Below are 23652 nucleotides of genomic sequence, written 5' to 3'. Positions count from 1 at the left end.
AAGGCAGTGTAATGTGCGAAGGGTGGTTAGGCCTAAGCATTTATCTAAAATGGTTTCTTGGAACGTACACAGTTCAGACAAAGAAAATAGATAGCTGTGAAATCCAGCGTCTGGCGGTGGTCCAAGGCCGTGTTCTGAAGGAAGCAACATGCACATATCGGATGAACGGGAAAACAAAAGTCTGGTCTGGACTCTGGTTACTGGGAAAGAGGAGGTCTGCTCATTGTGTGAATGAATAGAAATCAGGTAAGACAACACCTCTGTGTTGCAGGTTGAAATCCGAAGCGAGACTCTCCTGCAAGTCACACAAAACCACTGGGTTGGTGCCCTTTACTTTGATGCTGATCTCTTTAACCATGTTTTTCAGCTACAAGCTTCTCTTCTAGACAACCACTGTGTCACAATAGGGGCAGGAGTAAGGATTAAAAAAAACACATTGTGTATGGTGATACATTTAATCTAGCTGAAAAGCTTCCATTGTGGCTGAACAGTGCACCTCTCTCATTAAAGCAAGTATGACATTTGCAGCGAGCAAATAGAGGAGCGACCTTCATGTTGTAAAGGAAAGAGACTAATACTGCTGAATGGAGGGTACCCGGTTAGTCAATCAAATGTAACAATGTATTACATGGTACTAAGTGGGGGAATATTTAATCTTGAAATTGTTTTGTGTTTTTTTTAAACTCTCTGCAGGAATTGTCATTACTTTATACATTGCTTTACACAGTATGTTATCATGCAAATGTGGAAAATGTTGTTTGGTTAGGAATGACTAGGACTGGGTTGGTGCCCTTGTGTTGCAATATCAGGGTAACACATCTGAGTAAAATGAAAGGCTTTTCGAATGGGAACTCATCATGAACATGTGTGTATATATATATATATATATATATATATATATGTGTCTGTGTGTGTGTTTAAAAAGATGGCCAATCATTAACCCTTACATTTCTCAATCTGAGTGTGCCAGCATGTCAGTGTCAGAGGAAACTGAGATTGCATTCTGACACAAATGGCCTTTTTGTAGTTGTAGAGAAACTATGGGCCTGGTCAAAAGTAGTGCACTATATAGGGAATAGGGCTCCATTTGGTAAGTGTAAGGGAGAGGAGAGGCGAAAAGGAATATGCGGCAGGGTAAGTGTCCATGGTTCTTTTAATAAGAAATAGTACACATGAACAACTGAATACAAAAACAATAAACGTGGAATGAACGAAAACCAAAACAGTACCGTGTGGTGAAAAACACAGACACGGAAACAAACACCCACAAACACACAGTGAAACCCAGGCTACCTAAGTATGATTCTCAATCAGAGACAACTAATGACACCTGCCTCTGTTTGAGAACCATACTAGGCCGAAACATAGAAATCCCCAAATCATAGAAAAACAAACATAGACTGCCCACCCCAACTCACACCCTGACCATACTAAACAATGACAAAACAAAGGAAATAAAAGTCCGAACGTGACAGTCAGCCTAATGTTAGCTGCTCTGATAAAAAGGGCTGAGTCTTCAGGTATCCATTTTTTTTTATTTTACTTTTTTGGACAATAAACAAAAACATACCGAGATAAAACAATAAACATCTTAATTTATACATACATTTCCACAAACATTAATGACATCACACTTGCTCAGACCCACGTTCCTACCGCACATCCATATGACTTCAGATTGTGTTTTGTTGTTTCTGTCTGTAGACAGATTTTTTTCAATATTTCAATAAAATATTTAATTATTCTGTTCTCTTAACGCTGGAGTATCACTTGACTTCCAGTATTTAAGTAGGGGCTTCTTCAATATAAGTGACAAAAATAATATTGTCCAACCCATTGGGTATTTCACCACACCCTCATATGTCATGTCTTGAAATATGTTGATAGATGGATTAAAAGTAAACTTACATTGTAAAACTTCTGACAGACAGCTTTCTAACTCTACCCATAACTTTTGGACTTTACAGCACTCTCAGAAGGCATGAATTATTGAGTGTTCATTTTACACTTAAGATATGACTCTGCTGTAGTGCTGTAGAATTTGTGATTTCTCTCTCTCCAATCCTTATAACATTATATCCAATCCTTATAACATTACCAATCTCTCCACTGGACCTGACAAATAGGCTATATGATGGACATTGATCACCTGATCATGAATTCCTTTGTTGGTCTTTCTCACAACTCATCTTTCTATTCTAAACGATATGTCAGCTTTGATGCAAAAAAATATTTATATATACATTACCAGTCAAAAGTTTGCACACTATAGTTTTTTTTACTATTGTCTACATTATAGAATAATAGTGAAGACATCAAAACGATGAAATAACACATATGGAATCATATATTATCCAAAAGTGTTTAACAAATCAAAATATATTTTATATTTCAGATTCTTCAAAGTGGCCACCCTTTGCCTTGATGACAGCTTTGCACACTTTTGGCATTCCCTCAACCAGCTTCATGAGGCAGTCACCTGGAATGCATTTCAATTAACAGGTGTGCCTTGTTAAAAGTTAACCTGTGGAATTTCTTTCCTTCTTACTGCTTTTGAGCCAATCAGTGGTGTTTTGACAAGGCAGGGGTGGTACACAGAAGATAGCCCTATTTGTTAAAAGATCAAGTCCATATTATGCCAAGAACAGCTCAAAAAAGCAAAGAAAAATGAAAGTCCAACATTACTTTAATACAGGTCAGTCAATCCACCAAATTTCAAGAACTTTGGAAACTTTCTTCAAGTGCAGTCACAAAAACCGCTATGATGAAACTGGCTCTCATGACCGCCATGGGAAAGGAAGAAACAGAGTTACCTCTGCTGCAGAGGATAAGTTCATTAGAGTTAACTGCACCTCAGAAATTGCAGCCCAAATAAATGCTTCACAAAGTTCAAGTAACAAACACATCTCAACATCAACTGTTCAGAGGAGACTGTGTGAATGAGGCCTTCATGGTCGAATTGCTGCAAAGAAACTACTACTAAAGGACACCAATAAGAAGAAGAGACTTGCTTGGGCCAAGAAACATTAGACTGGTGGAAATCTGTGCTTTAGTCTGATGAATCCAAATGTGAGATTTTTGGTTCCAACTGCTATGTCTTTGTGAGATGCAGAGTAGGTGAATGGATGATCTCAGCATGTGTGGTTCCCACCGTGAAGCATGGAGGAGAAAGTGTGATAGTGTGGTGGTGCTTTACTGGTGACACTGTCAGTGATTTATTTAGAATACAAGACACACTTAACCAGCATGGATACCACAGCGATACGCCATCCCATCTGGTTTGCACTTAGTGGGACTAGCATTTGTTTTTCAATAGGACAATGACCCAAAACTCACCTCCAGGCTATTTGACCAAAAAGGAGAGTGATGGAGTACTGCATCAGATGACCTGGCCTCCACAATCACCCGGCCTCCACAATCACCCAACCTAAACCCAATTGAGATGGTTTGGGATGAGTTGGACTGCAGAGGAAGGAAAAACAGCCAACAAGTGCTCAGCATATGTGGGAACTCCTTCAAGACTGTTGGAGAAGCATTCCTCATGAATATGGTTGAGAGAAAGCCAAGAGTGTGCAAAACTGTCATCAAGGCAAAGGGTGGCTACTTTGAAGAATCTAAAATATATTTGGATTTGTTTAACACTTGTTTGGGGAACTACAAGATCCCCTATGTGTTATTTCATAATTTTGATGTCTTCATTGTTATTCTACATGTAGAAAATAGCTTTAAAAAATTAGAAGGTGTGTCCAAACTTTTGACTGGTACTGTATATACAGTGCATTTGGAAAGTATTCAGACCCCTTCACTCCTTCCAGATTTTATTATGTTACAGCCTTGTTCTAAAACAGATTAAATAAATAAAAATGAAATCTATCAACACACAATACCCCATTATGACAAAGTGAAAACAGTTTTTTTTGCAAATGTATTTAAAATAAAAAACAGAAATACCTTATTTACTTAAGATTTCAGACTCTTTGCTATGCGACTCGAAATTGAGCTCAGGTGCATCCTGTTTCCATTGATCAACCTTGAGACGCTTCTAGAACTTGATTGGCGTCCATCTGTGGTAAATTCAATTGATTGGATATGATTTGGAAAGGCACACACCTGTCTATATAAGATCCCACAGTTGACAATGCATGTCAGAGCAAAAACCAAGCCATGAGGTAGAATGAATTGCTGTAGAGCTCCGAGAAAGAAGTCGAAGCACACATCTGGTTAGGGCACGAAAACATTTCAGCAGCATTGAAGGTCCCCAAGAATACAGTGGCCTCCATCATTCTTAAATGGTCGAAGTTTGGAACCACCAAGCCTCTTCCTAGAGCAGGCCGCCCAGCCAAACTGAACAATCGGGGGAGAAGGACCTTGGTCAGGGAGGTGACAAAGAACCTGATGGTCACTCTGACAGAGCTCCAGAGTTCCTCTATGGAGATGTGAGAACCTTCCAGAAGGACAACCATTTCTGCAGCACTCCACTAATCAACGCCTTTATGGTAGATTAGCCAGACGGAAGCCACTCCTCAGAAAAGGCACATGACAGCTCGCTTGGAGTTTGCCGAAAGGCACCTAAGGACTCTCAGACCATGAGAAACAAAATTGTCTGGTCTGATGAAACCAAGATTGAACTATTTGGCCTGAATGCCAAGCGTCACGTCTGGAGGAAACCAGGCACCGCTCATCACCTGGCCAATACCATCCCTACGGTAAAGCACGGTAGTGGCAGCATCATGCTGTGGAGATGTTTTTCAGCGGCAGGGACCAGGAAACTAGTCAGGATCGAGGGAAAGATGAATGGAGCAAAGTACAGAAAGATCCATGACTAAAATCTTCCACAGTGCGCTTAGGACCTCAGATTGGGGCAAAGATTCACCTTCCAACAGGACAGTGACCGTAAGCACACAGCCAACACAACGTAGGAGTGGCTTTGGGACAAGTCTCTCAGGAGGCTGAAGAAATTTGTCTAGCCACCTAAAACCCTCACAAACTTTTACAGATGCACAATTGAGAGCATCCTGTCGGGCTGTATCCCCGCCTGGTACGGCAACTGCCCTGCCCACAACCACAAGGCTCTCCAGAGGGTGGTAAGGTCTGCACAACGCATCACCGGGGAAAACTACTTGCACTCCAGGATACCTACAGCACCCAATGTCACAGGAAGGCCAAAAAGATCATCAAGGACAACAACCACCCGAGCCACTGCCTGTTCAACCCGCTACCATCCAGAAGGAGAGGTCTGTTCAGATGCATAAAAGCTGGGACCGAGAGACTGAAAAACAGTTTCAAGGCCATCAGACTGTTAAACAGCCATCACTAACACGGAGAGGCTGCTGCCTACATACAGACTTGAAATCATTGGCCACTTTAATAAATGGATCACTAGTCACTTCAACAATGCCACTTTAATAATGTTTACATATATTGCATCACTCATCTCACCTGTATATACTGTATTTTATACCATCTATTGCATCTTGCCTATGCCGCTCTGTCATTGCTCATCCATATATTTATGTGTATATATTCTTATCCCATTCCTTTACTTAGATGTGTGTATTTGGTAGTTGTTATGGAATTGTTAGATTACATGTTAGATATTGCTGCACTGTCAGAACTAGAAGCACAAGCATTTCGCTACACTCGCAATAACATCTGCTAACCATGTGTGTGTGACCAATAAAATTTGATTTGATGTCCTTGAGTGGCCCGAACGAACATCTCTGGAGAGACCTGAAAATAGCTGTGCAGCGACGCTCCCTTTCCAACCTGACAGAGCTTGAGATGATCTGCAGAGAAGAACGAGAGAAACTCCCCAAATACAGTTGTGCCAAGCTTGTAGGGTCATACCCAAGAAGACTCGAGGCTGTAATCGCTGCCAAAGGTGTTTTAAAAGTACTGAGAAAAGGGACTGAATACTTATGTAAATGTGACAGTTTTTTTTATTTTGTATAAATGTTTTTGCATTGTCATTATGGGATATTGTCTGTAGATTGATTAAAAACTATTTAATACATTTTAGAATAAGGCTGTAAAGTAACGTGGAAAAGTCAAGGGGTCTGAATACTTTCCGAATGCACTGTGTGTGTGTGTATTACATATATAATATATATAGAAACATATAATATATATATAGAAATATATAAAATATACACACACACAATGTCACGTTCTGACCTTAGTTCCTTTTTTATGTCTTTGTGTTAGGTTGGTCAGGGCGTGAGTTGGGGTGGGTAGTCTATGTTATTTTTTCAATGTTTTTATATTTCTACGTGTTTGGCCTAGTATGGTTCTCAATCAGAGGCAGGTGTCGTTCGTTGTCTCTGATTGAGAATCATACTTAGGTAGCCTGTTTTCCCATTTTGGTTGTGGGTGTTTAATTTCTGTTTAGTGTCTGTTCACCTGGCAGAACTGTTTGGCTTTCTCTTCGTTGTTATTTTGTGTAGTGTTCAGTTTGTTCAATTAAAATATGACGAACACTTACCACGCTGCATTTTGGTCCTCCTCTCCTTCCACCAACGAGAATTGTTACAGAAACACCCACCAACCAAGGACCAAGCAGCGTGGTATCGAGCAGCAGCGTTCTCTGGACTCATGGACATGGGAGGATATTTTAGACGGTAAGGGACCCTGGGCACAGGCTGGGGAATATCGCCAACCCAAGGAAGAACTGGAGGCAGCGAAAGCTGAGCGGCGGCGATATGAGGAGGTAGCACGGCAGCGCGACAAGCACGAGAGGCAGCCCCAAAATGTATTTGGGGGGGTCGCACACGGGGAGTGTGGCAGAGTCAGGGTGGAGACCTGAGCCCACTCCTCATGCTTACCGAAGGCAGCGTTGTACTGGTCAGGCTGCGTGTTATGCGGTGGAGCGCACGGTGTCGCCAGTACGTGCTCATAGCCTAGAGCGCTATAGGCCAGCCCCCCGCAAGTGCCATGCGAGAGTGGGCATCCAGCCAGGGCGTGTTGTGCCGGCTCAGCGTGTCTGGTCTCTGGTACACCGTTTCGGCCCAGGGTATCCTGCACCGGCTCTGCGTGCTGTGTCTTCGGGGCGCTGGGCGGGTGCAGTGCGTCCTATGCCTGCGCTCCGCCCGTTCCGGGCGAATGTGGGCATTGAGCCTAAGGGAGAGGTGCGAGTAGTATGCACCAGATCTCCAGTGCTCACCCACAGCTCGGTTCAACCTGTGCCTGCACTCTGGATGGTCCGGGCTAAAGTGGTCATCCAGCCTGGAGGAGTGGTGCCAAGGCTGCGCACCAGAGCTCCAGTGCTCCCCAAAGCCCGGTCCATCCGGTGCCTCCTCCACGCACCAGGCCTCCTGTAGGTCTCCCCAGCCTGGTGGGTCCTGTGGCAGCCCCACACACCAGGCTGTCTCTCCGTCTCCTCCCTCCAGGTTTGTCCGTCTGTCCTGAGCTGCCGGAGCCGCTCTTCACTACGCCGCTGCTCTTCACTACGGCGCTGCCGGAGCTGCTCTTCACTACGGCGCTGCCGGAGTTGCCCTTCACTACGGCGCTGCCGGAGCCGTTCTTCACTACGGCACTGCCGGAGCAGCTCTTCACTACGGCGCTGCCGGAGTCGCTCTTCACTACAGCGCTGCCGGAATTGCCCTTCACTACGGCGCTGCCGGAGCCGCTCTTCACTACGGCGCTGCCGGAGTCGCTCTTCACTACAGCGCTGCCGGAATTGCCCTTCACTACGGCGCTGCCGGAGTCGCTCTTCACTACAGCGCTGCCGGAATTGCCCTTCACTACGGCGCTGCCGGAGCCGCTCTTCACTACGGCGCTGCCGGAGTCGCTCTTCACTACAGCGCTGCCGGAATTGCCCTTCACTACGGCGCTGCCGGAGCCGCTCTTCACTACGGCGCTGCCGGAGTCGCTCTTCACTACAGCGCTGCCGGAATTGCCCTTCACTATGGCGCTGCCGGAGTATCCCGCCTGTCCGGCGCTGCCGGAGTCCCCCATCTATTTGGGGCCCGCTGCAAGGGTCCACCCAGACCCTCCCCTATAGGTTCAGGTTTTGCGGCCGGAGTCCGCACCTTTGGGGGGGGTACTGTCACGTTCTGACCTCCTCCTCTCCTTCCACCAACGAGAATTGTTACACACACACACACACACACACACACACATATATTTCTTCCCTATTAAAACATTTAATGTTTCCATGTTTGATGTTACAGAAATGCCTTAGGCTGGCCTTTCATAAAATAATGCATGCAAGATTCTCAGCTTTGTGACTCCACTCCAGTAGTGGTTTGTGGGTAAGAAAGAAGCAGAAGCTCAAGCCATGAGAAATTTCAAATCCAATCGTCAGCTTGACTGTTTGTACAGAGCAGAAACTGAAGATGCTAAGTCTTTAGCACAGTGCTGGAGTGGATCATGTGTCCACAACAACAGATCCAGTTTCCCCAGGTGTCAGAGAGAGCTTGTGAAGTAGAGGCGTATCACCTTTCCAGGTCACCGTGATCAAAGTGGCTCCAAGGTACACTTTGTACAATTTCCATCCAGCCAAAACATTTAATAAGGACAGTTAGAGGTTCAGACATGTTGTTTGCTTGGCAAACAATAAGAAGAAGTGATGTTTGGCTACTGTCAAGCTGTAATTTGAGGGAGAAATTGGAAAGCGACACGTACATTTTTCACTGTTTACCCGAAAGAGGAATGACTTCCACTTCTTGGCTCGCACAATGAAAAATGTCCTAAGTGGCAGTGCTGAAATGAAATCTTCTGGTAATATGACCACAGTAAGTCTTACTATGCAGTTAGAACAGTTAGTTTAACACACACACACACCACACACACACAACACACACACACACACACACACACACACACACACACACACACACACACACACACACGTGCATGCATGCACGCACACCTTCACTACCCTCATATGAGAGTTCCCCACTAGGCTCCGACATCAGAAAATCTGGGTGTGATGAATGGGAATGATGTCACTAAAGCTTAAAATAAAATAAAACGTATAAAAGGGTACAAATGCTTCACATTCTATACAAAGATATATCAAAATGCCCCATCATGGCTAGTAGTGACTATAGTATATATTTATACAGTACCAGTCAAAACTTTGGACACACCTACTCATTCAAGAGTTTTTCTTTATTTTCAGTACTTTCAACATTGTAGAATAATAGTGAAGACATCAAAACTATGAAAAAACACATATGGAATCAAGTAGTAACCAAGATATTTTATTTTATATTTGAGATTCGTCAAAGTAGCCACCTGTAACGATCGTCGTAGGTGGAAGAAGGAGAGGACCAAGGTGCAGCGTGGTATGTGTCCATATTTATTTAATGAACACAGAAATAACCAAAATAACAAAGAGAACGACCGAAACAGTTCTGGCTGGTGCAGACACACAACAGAAAACAATCACCCATAACTCAAAATAGGAAAACAGGCTACCTAAGTATGGTTCTCAATTAGAGACAACGATTGCCAGCTGCCTCTGATTGGGAACCATACCAGGCCAAACACATAGAGATATAAAACATAGAACACAAAACATAGAATGCCCACCCCAACTCACGCCCTGACCAAACTAAAATAGAGACATAAAAAAAGGAACTAAGGTCAGGACGTGACACCACCCTTTGCCTTGATGACAGCTTTGAACACTCTTGGCATTCTCTCAACCAGCTTCATGAGATAGTCACCTGGAATGCATTTCAATAAAAGTTAATTTGTGGAATTTCTTTCCTTTTTAAGCCAATCAGTTATGTTGTAACAAGGTAGGGGTGGTATACAGAAGATAGTATTTTATCAAATAGGGTTAAGTCCATATTATGGAAAGAATAGCTCAAACAAGCAAAGAGAAAGGACAATCCATCATTCCTTTAAGATGTGAAGGTCAGTCAATCCGAAAAATATCAAGAACTTTGAAAGTTTCTTCAAGTGCAGTCGCAAAAACCATCAAGCACTATGATGAAACTGGCTCTCATGAGGACCGCCATAGGAAAGAAAGACCCAGAGTTACCTCTGCTGCAGAGTATATGTTCATTAGAGTTAACTGCACCTCAGTAAATTGCAGCCCAAATAAATGCTTTACAGAGTTTGAGTAACAGACACACCTCAGCAACATTTGTTCAGAGGAGACTGCGTGAATCAGGCCTTCATGGTCGAATTGGTGCGAAGAAACCACTACCGAAGGACACCAATAATAAGAAGAGACTTGCTTGGGCCAAGAAACACGAGCAATGGACATTAGACTGGTGGAAATCTGTCCTTTGGTCTGATAAGTCTAAATGTTCCAACCGCTGTGTCTTTGCGAGACGCAGAGTAGGTGATGATCTTTGCATGTGTGGTTTCCACCGGGAATCAAGGAGGAGGAGGTGTGATGGTGTGGGGGTGCTTTGCTGGTGACACTGTCAGTGATTTATTTAGAATTCAAGGTACATTTAACCAGCATGGCTACCACAGCATTCTGCAGCGATATGCCATCCCATCTGGTTTGCGCTTAATGGGACTATAATTTGTTTTTCAACAGGACAATGACACAACACACCTCCAGGCTGTGTAAAGGCTATTTGACCAAGAAGAGTGATGGAGTTTTTTGTTTACTACATTATTCCATATGTGTTATTTCATAGTTTTGATGTCTTCACTATTATTCTACAATGTAGAAAATAGTAAAAGTAAAGAAAAACCCATGAATGAGTAGGTGTGTCCTTTTAATGCATACATTTTTTGTATGTGTATTGTGATCCCTGCGGGAGTTGTACCCACAACCTTGCAGTTTCTAGCCTAGTACTGTACAGTGTTTAAAATCAAAAGGTACAGAAAGGCTGCAACCCTGCTGCCAAGCTCTCTTGTCGTTACCACAGACAGACTGTGTGTGTGTGCCCCCCTATCATCACACTGATCAGTATGTGTGATGCTGCCGTGTGTGTGAAGCTGTCGTGTGTGTGTGTGTGTGTGTGTGTGTGTGTGTGTGTGTGAGATTCCACACACTGTTCTTCTGTTCCGTTATGTGTGGAGTGCTGTGGCAATGTGGATCAATATGAGAGGTTGGGAGCATCGTTAACTCTGTGTGACTCCTCTATCTCCAACCAACAAGATCTCACACTTTTACCAATTTGACTTCGGATACCGACGTTTGTCCATGTTTGTCCCAAACATTACATTTAGAAATTTTGGCGGATATGTTTGGGATGGGGTTACAACAGAAAGATTTGTGACTGTTAAGTTTAGGAGTTCATTCTGAAGATAAGATTCTTAATATAAGGGTTGAGGTTTGGGATAGGGTTACAACAGAAATTACAACCGTGTACTGTACCTGTACACAGCCCATCTGTAAATAGCACACCCCACTACCTCATCCCCATATTGTTCTTTTTTTCTTCTTCTCTTTTGCACCCTAGTATCTCTACTTGCACATCATCATCTGCACATCTATCACTCTAGTGTTTATGCTAAAACGTAATTATTTTTCCACTATGGCCTATTTATTGCCGTACCTCCCTAATCTTACTACATTTGCACTCAGATTTTTCTATTGTGTTATTGACTGTACGTTTGTTTATCCCATGTGTAACTCTGTGTTGTTGTTTTTGTCGCACTGCTTTGCTTTATCTTGGCCATGTCGCAGTTGTAAATGAGAACTTGTTCTCAACTGGCCTACCTGGTTAAATAAAGGTGAAAAAAAATAATGCAAACAAATTCATTAAAAATCCTACAATGTGATTTTCTGGATTTTTTTTTCTCATTTTGTCTGTCATAGTTAAAGTGTACCTATGATGAAAATTACAGGCCTCTCTCATCTTTTTAAGTGGGAGAACTTGCACAATTGATGGCTGACTAAATACTTTTTTGTCCCACTGCATATATATATTTTTTAAACATTAATAAAATAACAACGAGTGCCTAGCACTGGGATTGAACATGTTGTTATATGAATCGGATCAAAATGCAGCGTGGTATGGTTCCATCCTCTTTATTTGGAAATGAAACACACAGAAAACAATAAAGCGCAAAACAAAACATGAAGCTAATGTAGTGCTCACAAGCAACTATACATAAACAATATCCCATAACCCACAGCTGGAAAAATGCAACTTAAGTATGATCCACAATTAGATACAACGATTACCAGCTGCCTCTCATCGGGAATCATACACAAACCCCAAAATAGAAAATAAACCTAGAACCCCACATAGAAATAATAAACTAGACTAAAACCCCTAGTCATGCCCTGACCTACTCTACCATAGAAAATACAGGCTTTCTATGGTCAGGACGTGACACCTTAGGAGCCGGAGCTAACGGTTTATGTGATGGTAATAGCGATCTACTTGATGGGGGGGGGGGGGGGGGGGGATGCAGCCGGTTTATTTGTCCCCCCACTTTGGTTCTGAAATCACCAACACCCACTAATGAACTTGTCATTTTTGCAGATTAAGTGTTTGAGCTGCTAATGTATCAATATTTATTGTTTACAAATTAGCTATGACATAGCTAATGAATATACATTGAGTGTAAAAAACATTAAGAACACCTTCCTAATATTGAGTTGCACCCTCCAACCATTCTTGATGAACATGATACATGGGAAACTATTGAGCGTGAAAATACCAGCATGTTTGCAGTTACTGACACAAATCGGTGCGCCTGGCACCTACTACCATAGCCCGTTCAAAGGCACTTCAATCTTTAGTCTTGCCCATTCACCTTCTGAATGGCACAATCCTTGTCTCAACTGTATCAAGGCTTAAAAAGCCTTCCTCAACCTGTCTCCTCCCCTTAATCTACACTGATCAAAGTGGATTTAACAAGTGACATCAATAAGGGCAACCATGGCTTTCACCTGGAGTCACCTGGTAAGTCTATGTCATGGAAAAAGCAGGAGTTCATAATCTCAGAATCAAATGGTTTTGACGGTTTGGAAGTTTTTATGGAGTGATCCTTTCTTCTCCTTTCGCTTTGGCCATGCAGTGCGCCTCGCAAAAATGATTTTCTGACCGATTCATGCTACATTTGGATCGGTTTGAGGTCCCCGGACTGATGCACTTGTATCTTAAACATTTGAATCGGGAACCGATGCATATTGGTGAATCGTTACATCCCAAACACACACACACACTCCTTCACACATGAAGAGTAGAGAGTGAGTTGCACAGAAGAGGAGAGAGACAAGAGAGTAAAGTCTGCAAAGTCTTGAGTGGATGAAAACCTCAAGATGAATGCTTTGATGACTACTCTGTATTGCTCAGCAATCAAACCAATCAAAGCAATCAAACCATACTGATCAAATCTCTCTCTTTATCTCACTCTCTTCCCATCTCTCTCTCCATCTCTCTCTCCTCTTCCCATCTTTCTCTTAAGAATCATGTTCTGAAAGACCTTATCAGATATTTAGGAATCCATCCACTTCTGAGAGACAGAGATGGAAAGAGAGAGAATGTGATAGAAAGAGAGAGAACGTGAAAGAGAGAGAGATCAGTAGGGAGTAAGGCCAACAGTACTGGAAACTAAACCAAGGGCAGCCCGTGCTTGTAAAGGCCCCGCGGAGATGAAGAGGGGTATCAAATCAGTCATGCTGAGTCCTCCAGAGCAACATAAATGTGACACAAACAGGATTTAACAACTGGAAAAGAAATCAACTGACTGCTTTAGTATTTAGTTCAACAAAATACTTTATTTCTGGACAAAAAAAGGTGAGTCCATGTTGAGTGATATTTGTAATGATATACATACAGCATGTATAGGTCTAGACCAAGTTCTTCTATTCCAGTTGAAGGGTCCTTATAAAATATGATGTACTGTGGCTGGAATGAAGGTCGTGGAAGTGATGCCCTACACTACCATTACACTGTCACAGCCTGGCTAGAACAAGGCATTGGGGCTTACTGGGGAACACACACACACACACAATGGAACACTGCGAGGGGGGGCAATGAATGTGTCACAGTACAGGCCTGCAATTTGTACAGCAATGGGAGAACATAATTGCATTAACCTCTAGTGCCTCTACTGCTTTAAAAAGAAAAAATAATAACTACCAACTACTTAAATGAAAAACCCTAACCTAAAGCCAAGAGGGTAAACGGGAGCTGGCATCCAAACACTGAGGAGCTAGGATAATCAGGGTGGTTCTTACTTATCAATCTTCCTAACAACATTGTGAGATGGGCGTCAGGGGATCTCTGGTTTGGTGCTCTCTCTCGCTCTCCTCCCAAGCTCCAAACAGAGTTGAGTCAAAAATGTGTTGGCCAGAGTTAGAGGGCAGGCTGAGAGAGGAGAGGGAATGCCAAGGAATGTACTTAAGATCTAAAACAGACAATATTTAAAGCCAAGAGCATTCAAACGCCAATACTAATCCTCAAAATAATTCACAAACTGACTCTCCCTTACACGTACCATATGTTACCCATGGTAAAAGGCTAAAAACGCATTCCAGGAAAAAAAGTACTGCTTTCCAGCCTTTCCTCCCTCCTAAATCTTTGTTATTTGTTAATGAAAAAAGGACACAACAGAGACTACACATTTATTTTCATGCTAGAGCCTAAAACATCAAACTGTTGGGTTCGCAGGGAGCTCTCTCTCGCTCTCTCTGAGGAGGAGGATGAACGGGTGGAGGAGAAGGAGGATGGAAAATGGAATAACAGTCTGCGGAACACACCTATATGGAAACAGATGTCGAGACTTTTTTCCCTGTTGAATTGGCTGGAAAATACATGAATATATGGGTCAGATGTATAAAGCAGTGCAGTGGGTTCAGTGCTGGTGTGTCTCCAGTTACAACCAAAGGGCCTAGTAGTAAGTAATCACATGACACTCTGTCCCAAATGGCACCCTAGTCTCTACATAGTGCACTATATAGAGCATTACTTTGACTAGGGCCCATGTAGAAAAAAGGGTGCCATTTGGGACAGAACAGGTTGACTATGCACAGAAGAGAGGGAGAGAAACAAATCTATCCTCCAGACATTCCTCGACAGTGTCGCACAGAACTGAACATTTCCAAACTTGCCACTCCATGGAAGTAAATTAATTACGGACACTTAAACACTCTAATAGATGGTATATCTGAGGAGAAAGACATACATGTTTGACCAGGTCAAAAGTAGTGCACTACATAGGTAATAGGGTGCTATTTGGAACTCAAAATCAGTGTACAAGATCGAGAGAGAGAGAGAGAGAGAGAGAGATAGAGAGAGAGAGAAAGATAGAGAGAGATATAGAGAGAGAGAGAGAGAGAGAGAGAGAGAGAGAGAGAGAGAGAGAGAGAGAGAGAGAAAGAGAGAAAGAGAGAGAGAGAGAGAGAGAGAGAGAGAGAGAGAGAGAGAGAGAGAGAGAGAGGGCTCAGACTATCACACCAGATCGGTAAATGACAGGTCATTAAGCCATTGGATCATTTTTGGTTTTGGTTGAGCAGCGAAAATAACAAAGTTCTGATTGCTGAAAAGACAATGAGGGGGCAGGGAGGGGTGCAGGGGTTGGCCCTAGCTGCACAGAATTTATTTGATACATATTTCCCTTACAATGTCAGACGCTTAAGAGTAGAGAGCAAGAGAGAAAGAAAGCGAGAAGAGAGAAAGAAAGAATGAGAATGGGAGAGTGTGCAAGAGAGGAGAGAGGGCGAAATAGAGAGCGAGAGGAGAGAAGAGAGATGGACAGAGAGAGAGTGGGAGAAAGAGAGCGCGAGAGAGAGGGAGAAAGAGAGAGGGAACAAGAAAGAGCGAGAAAAAGTTTTTTTAAAAGAGACCCTCTCTCTTCCAGAAACAATCCGTCTGCCATATTCCATGTAAACAGTAGGAGAAACAAAGTGTGCCCTTACACCATGTTGTGTGAAGCCTGTCAAATTCCATAATGCTGTATGGGGCTCCAGTGCTATACCCACTGATCCTGTTCGAACACAATACAGCACAGGCCTGCTGCTTGAACAGTCAGGCTAATAACATATTCTGTACTGTGTGTGTTCTATATATATATGTGTGTGTGTGTGTGTGTGTGTGTGTGTCTGTGACGTGTCAGCCTATAAAACAAAAGTGTCCATCCCATCCGATCACATAGCAAACAGCAATATAATGAAAACACAAACAGCTTCTCAGTCAACACTCTGCTTAATCACCAAATTATACTTTGAGATGAGGAGAGGGGCTGGGATGTTACAGGGATTAGATTTTGAGATCTGGAGAGGGGCTGGGATGTTACAGGGATTATATTTTGAGATCTGGAGAGGGGCTGGGATGTTATTGGGATTATATTTTGAGATCTGGAGAGGAGCTGTGATGTTACAGGGATTAGACTTTAAAATGCGGAGAGGGGCTGGGATGTTACAGGGATTAGACTTTAACATGCGGAGAGGGGCTGTGATGTTACAGGGATTAGATTTTGAGATCTGGAGAGAGGCTGGGATGTTATTGGGATTAGATTTTGAGATCTGGAAAGGGGCTTGGATGTTACAGGGATTAGATTTTGATATCTGGAGAGGGGCTGGGATGTTATTGGGATTCGTTTTTGAGATCTGGAAAGGAGCTGTGATGTAACAGGGATTAGACTTTGAGATGAGGAGAGGAGCTGTGATGTTACAGGGATTAGATTTTGAGATGAGGAGAGGAGCTGTGATGTTACAGGGATTAGACTTTGAGATGAGGAGAGGGGCTGGGATGTTACAGGGATTAGACTTTGAGATGAGGAGAGGAGCTGTGATGTTACAGGGATTAGACTTTGAGATGAGGAGAGGAGCTGTGATGTTACAGGGATTAGACTTTGAGATGAGGAGAGGAGCTGTGATGTTACAGGGATTAGACTTTTAGATGAGGAGAGGGGCTGTGATGTTACAGGGATTCGACTTTGAGATGAGGAGAGGAGCTGTGATGTTACAGGGATTAGACTTTGAGATGAGGAGAGGAGCTGTGATGTTACAGGGATTAGATTTTGAGATGAGGAGAGGAGCTGTGATGTTACAGGGATTAGATTTTGAGATCTGGAGAGGGCCTGGGATGTAACAGGCCTCATTATTCTTATTCTTATTGTGTTACTTTTTATTCTTATTTTTTATTTTAGTCTACTTGGTAAATATTTTCTTCTTCTTGAACTGCACTCCCGGTAAAGTCTACACTTGTTGTATTCGGCGCATGTGTCAAATAAAGTTTGATTTGATTTGATTAGACTTTGAGATCTGGAGAGGGGCTGGGATGTTACAGGGCTATTACAGCAGCAAGCAGAAGCAATCATGTTTAAACTAACTATGTTGTTTTGGAATGTACTGTTAGCTAAAGCCTTGAATACAGGTTTAAACTGCCTTGAGGCACAGGAGGCTCCTTACATTCATTCTGTAACTTGAATTACAAGTAAGTGGAAATTGCTGACATTAAATGAAAACTAGATCTGTAAACATGATAAAACAGAATTAAGCAAAACAACTGGATAGGTTGGCATCACTGACAAAGCCTCAAAACTTTGGAAACACATTTTCCTGTTTTTTTTCTTCATCTTTGCAGCGTGTGTCATCTTTGTTTTGATTAGGTGGGCCTGCGGGGGAAGCAGGAGCTGTGTAGACGACACACACAGTTGATCGTAACATACACACACGCACGCACGCACGCAAACACACACACACACACACACACACACACACACACACACACACACACACACACACACACACACACACACACACACACACACACACACACACACACACACACACACGGATATGAGCAAGCATACACAAGCACATGCAAGAGTACCCATACACACAGACTGGAAGAACAAGCAAGGGAGAAACAGGGCAGGGACACTGCAGCAGCCAACCGAAACTCCTCTGAGTGGGACTGTCAGGTCGATGTTTACAACACCGCTGAAATCTGCATCACAATGGATGCTTCCCAAATGGCATTCTATTCCCTTTACATGGCACTACTTTTGAATAGGGTTCAGAGGGCTTTGGTCAAAAGTAGTCACTATATAAGAAATAGGGTGTCATTTGAGAAGCTGCTTTTATAACTACAGTTAACAGACAGAAAAATTATACAGAGAAAAATAAAAACCCATTTTGGGGTCGGGACAGGGACAGTTAGTCAGAATAACTGTTTATTTGTAACAGTGAGGTCCTTTCAGTGAGGTCATAATGAGGTCATAATAGGGCAACATACCCAGTGGGCCAAAATGTAAAACCTGAACAAAGTCACGGGCCAACATTGAACAAATTAACCTTTTAATATGGACCCAAACAAGTTTTGCTTTAACATTGAATATGGAACAAGCATCGCTTATTACCATACAATATATAATTTAATAGTGGAGACATGCAAAATCGAATTTCAAATGAAAAAACACATCAATGGCATTCATTTATTAAATAAATAAAATTTAAATAAAAATTGTATGCCTCTTTTCTATTTGCAGCCTTCTGATTTAAATACCAAAATAAACTTTTTCCACTGGCTAATAATTTTACAAATAAAATGATAATAAATCAATCAACCATTCAAGCCCTGTCACAGAGGAGAGAGCGTTTCTGGGTCCTGTCCTGATTGGCACGCGAAAACAGCAGAGCATTATGGGATTCGTAGTATTAGTGGTGAATGCGCTGTTTAATACCGGCGGGCCAGCTCTAGTAGTAATTTGGTATTGTCTCGCAGGCCAAATATAATTACCCCGCGGGACAAATTTGGCCCACGGGCCAGAGTTTGACACCCATGCTCTAAACAGTGCACTACAATTGACCATAGCCTTAGGGCCATTTGGAATGTAGATGTACAGACAGGCAGACAGATACATTCCTCCAATATTTCACAGTACTTATGATTTCATGAAGTGTTTTGAACGGCTGGTCATGGCTCACATCAACACCATTATCCCAGACCCACTTCAATTTGCATACCGTCCTAACAGATCCACAGATGATGCAATCTCTATTGCACTCCACACTGCCCCTTCCCACCTGGACAAAAGGAACACCTATGTGAGAATGCTATTCATTGATTACAGCTCAGCGTTCAACACCATAGTGCCCTCTAAGCTCATCAATAAGCTAAGGACCATGGGACTAAACATCTCCCTCTGCAATTGGATCCTGGACTCTGGCCGCACCCAGGTGGTGAGGGTAGGTAACAACACATCCGCCACGCTGATCCTAAACACAGGGGCCCCTCAGGGCTGCGTGCTCAGTCCCCTCCTGTACTCCCTGTTCACTCATGACTGCACGGCCAGTCACGACTCCAACACCATCATTAAGTTTGAAAGATGACAACAGTGGTGGATGGTGTGAAACATTATTTATAGGTGGCACATTCAGAGACCTGGTTGTGTGGTGCCAGGACAACAACCTCTCAATCAACGTGATCAAGACAAAATAGATGATTGTGGACTACAGGAAAAGGAAGACCAAGCACGCCCCCATTCTCATTGACGGGGCTGTAGTGGAGCAGGTTGAGAGCTTCAAGTTCCTTGGTGTCCACATCACCAAAAAACAAACATGGTCCAAGCACACCAAGACAATCTGACTGAAAAGATTTGGCATGGGTCTCCAGATCCTCAAAAGGTTCTACAGCTGCACCATCGAGAGCATCCTGACTGGTTGCATCACTGCCTGGTATGGCAAATGCTCGGCCTCCTGATCGCAAGGCACTACAGAGGGTATTGCGTATGGCCCAGTACATCACCGAGGCCAAGCTTCCTGTCATCCAGGACCTCTATACCAGGCGGTGTCAGAAGAAGGTCCTAAAAATTATCAAAGACTCCAGACACCCTAGTCATAGACTGTTCTCTCTGCTACCGTACGGCAAGCAGTACCGGAGTGCCAAGTCTAGGTCCAAGAGGCTTCAAAAACACCTTCTACCCCCAAGCCATAAGACTCCTGAACATCTAATCAAATGGCTACCCAGACGATTTGCATTGCCCTCCCACTCTTTTACACCGCTGCTACTCTCTGTTATTATCGATGCATAGTCACTTTAATAACTCTACCTACATGTACATATTACGTAAATTACCTCGACTAACCGGTACCCCGGCACATTGACTCTGTACCGGTACCCCCACTATATAGTCTCGCAATTGTTATTTTACTGCTGCTCTTTAATTACTTGTTACTTTTATTTATTATTCTTGTTCGTATTTTTTTAACAGCATTGTCGGTTAGGGACTTGTAAGTAAGCATTTCACTGTAAGGTCTACCTACACCTGTTGTATTCGGCGCATATGACTAATACGATTTGATTTGATTCTCTGAGAAGAGGCTGGCTAACTAAAGCCTGGGCAATGTGAAGAGATAGACGTGGAGACTTCCCAATCCTCCAATTGGATGACACTCAGCTGAGCACACAGGGTACGGCTGGTTATGCACAGTGGATGGACAGATCTCCTTTCAGTGAGACTTCTGGACAACAAACCAAAAAACACATCACAATTTGTACAGATAATTTAGTCAGAACCTGCAGTCGCATGACTTTCGGTTACAGGCACCAACGCTCTAACCGTTACGCTACTTGACGCCCAGGTTGAGTTCTAATTGCTTGAAGGGAAAGAAACCATGTAAGCAAACAGAGTGTGATCTATGAAAGGAACTGTATCAGAAACAATGTTAAGTAAACAGATTGTGATGGATGAAATGGATTATAATCAGGAACCATGCAAGTAAACAGAGTGATCGCTTTAAATAGATTATAATCAGGAACCATGTAAGGAAACAGAGTGATCGCTTTAAATAGATTATAATCAGGAACCATGTAAGTAAACAGAGTGATCGCTTTAAATATATTATAATCAGGAACCATGCAAGTAAACAGAGTGATCGCTTTAAATAGATTATAATCAGGAACCATGTAAGAAAACAGAGTGATCGCTTTAAATAGATTATAATCAGGAACCATGCAAGTAAACAGAGTGATCGCTTTAAATAGATTATAATCAGGAACCATGCAAGTAAACAGAGTGATCACTTTAAATAGATTATAATCAGGAACCATGTAAGTAAACAGAGTGATCGCTTTAAATATATTATAATCAGGAACCATGCAAGTAAACAGAGTGATCGCTTTAAATAGATTATAATCAGGAACCATGTAAGGAAACAGAGTAATTGATTAAATAGATTATAATCAGGAACCATGTAAGTAAACAGTGTGATTGATTAAATAGATTATAATAAGGAACCATGTAAGTAAACAGTGTGATTGATTAAATGGATTATAATCAGGAACCATGTAAGTAAACAGAGTGATTGATTAAATAGATTATAATCAGGAACCATGTAAGTAAACAGAGTGTGATTGATTAAATAGATTATAATCAGGAACCATGTAAGTAAACAGAGTGTGATTGATGAAATGGATTATAATCAGGAACCATGTAAGTAAACAGAGTGATTGATTAAATAGATTATAATCAGGAACCATGTAAGTAAACAGAGTGTGATTGATTAAATGGATTATAATCAGGAACCATATAAGTAAACAGAGTGTGATTGATGAAATGGATTATATCAGGAAGAAATTGTTTGGCCTTTAAGCAAGAGGAGCAAACACACTGGTCTCGATCTCTCCTAGGCCATGCCCCAAATGGTACACTATTCCCTATACAGTGCACTACTTTTGACCAGATGCCTATGCCTGCACTATAGGGTGCACGAGTTTGGGAAACCGTGTCCTAGTCAAACAGCTTAAAAATAGCCACAGTGAAAGTCTGAAAGCTGCTAAGCTAAAAGCACAACATTTCACAGAAGCAAGAGCAGATAGCTGGACGGTACTACAACACTAGATATGAAAAATAGACAACTATATCACTTCTCTGGCTATTCCTATCAGACAGAAACCCCAGGAGATAAGATAGGTAGTGTTGTGAGTTTGATGGAAGGGTAGCGTAGCTGAGGGTTTAGCTCTAGGGTCAGGCAATACTCACACACTCTGTGGCAAGTGTACAGCTGTAGTACTAATCTGTGTGTATGTGTGTGTGTGTAAAACCTCTCCAAAACTACTTCTACACCACAGGAGGCTGGTGAGGGGAGGATGGCTCATAATAATGACTAGACTGAAGTGAATGGAATGGTATCAAACACAGTGAGGAGTGTGCAGTATTTGATTCATTCTGTGCTTCAATATGGCCAATTCCAATTCACATAAGCCACTAAAAGAAATCTGCTGAGAGAAAGGTTGAAAAGTGAAAGAGCTTACAAGTTACTGGAGTCCTTTAAACATCAGGGCGAGCTCTTCAACATCAGGGCTCTTTAACATCAGGGCTAGCTCCTCAACATCAGGGCTGGCACAACATCGGGGCTAGCCCTCAACATCGGGGCTAGCTCCTTAACAATGGGGCTAAAAAGTTCTGAAGCTCCTACATACAGCGGGGAGAACAAGTATTTGAATCACTGCCGATTTTGCAGCTTTTCCTACTTACAAAGCATGTAGAGGTCTGTAATTTTTATCATAGGTACACTTCAACTGTGAGAGACGGAATCTAAAACAAAAATCCAGAAAATCACATTGTATGATTTTTAAGTAATTAATTTGCATGACATAAGTATTTGATCACCTACCAACCAGTAAGAATTCCGGCTCTCAAAGACCTGTTAGTTTTTCTTTAAGAAGCCCTCCTGTTCTCCACTCATTACCTGTATTAATTGTACCTGTTTGAACTCGTTACCTGTATAAAAGACACTTGTCCACACACTCAATCAAACAGACCTCTCCACAATGGCCAAGACCAGAGAGCTGTGTAAGGACATAATGGCACAAGGCTGGGATGGGCTACAGGACAATAGGCAAGCAGCTTGGTGAGAAGGCAACAACTGTTGGCACAATTATTAGAAAATGGAAGAAGTTCAAGATGACGGTCAATCACCCTCGGTCTGGGGCTCCATGCAAGATCTCACCTCATGGGGCATCAATGATCATGAGGAAGGTGAGGGATCAGCCCAGAACTACACGGCAGGACCTGGTCAATCACCTGAAGAGAGCTGGGACCACAGTCTTAAAGAAAACCACTAGTAACACACTACGCCGTCATGGATTAAAATCCTGCAGCGCACGCAAGGTCCCCCTGCTCAAGCCAGCGCATGTCCAGGCCCGTCTGAAGTTTGCCAATGACCATCTGGATGATCCAGAGGAGGAATGGGAGAAGGTCATGTGGTCTGATGAGACAAAAATAGAGCTTTTTGGTCTAAACTCCACTCGCCGTGTAAGGAGGAAGAAGAAGGATGAGTACAACCCCAAGAACACCATCCCAACCGTGAAGCATGGAGTTGGAAACATCAATCTTTGGGGATGCTTTTCTGCAAAGGGGACAGGACGACTACACCATATTGAGGGGAGGATGGATGGGGCCATGTTATGCAAGATCTTGGCCAACAACCTCCTTCCCTCAGTAAGAGCATTGAAGATGGGTCGTGGCTGGGTCTTCCTGCATGACAACGACCTGAAACACACAGCCAGGGCAACTAAGGAGTGGCTCCGTAAGAAGCATCTCAGACCTGAACCCAATAGAAAATCTTTGGAGGGAGCTGAAAGTTTGTATTGCCCAGTGACAACCCCGAAACCTGAAGGATCTGGAGAAGGTATGTATGGAAGAGTGGGCCAGAGTGGCCCTGCTGCAGTGTGTGCAAACCTGGTCAAGAACTACAGGAAACGTATGATCTCTGTAATTGCAAACAAAGGTTTCTGTACCAAATATTAAGTTCTGCTTTTCTGATGTATC

General features: G+C 42.8%; 1 protein-coding gene across 3 annotated transcripts in view; it reads right to left on the bottom strand.

The window, feature by feature from the left end:
- Window positions 1–23652, bottom strand: part of LOC139381546 (adenosine kinase-like) — a 285897-nt gene that overhangs the window by 100914 nt on the left and 161331 nt on the right. The gene's annotated exons all lie outside the window — the stretch shown is intronic.

The sequence above is a fragment of the Oncorhynchus clarkii genome, chromosome 23 (assembly GCF_045791955.1).
Source record: "Oncorhynchus clarkii lewisi isolate Uvic-CL-2024 chromosome 23, UVic_Ocla_1.0, whole genome shotgun sequence".
NCBI lineage: Eukaryota > Metazoa > Chordata > Actinopteri > Salmoniformes > Salmonidae > Oncorhynchus > Oncorhynchus clarkii.
Note: the sequence above shows the minus strand (reverse complement) of the source record. Positions and strands in the feature narration are given on the sequence as shown.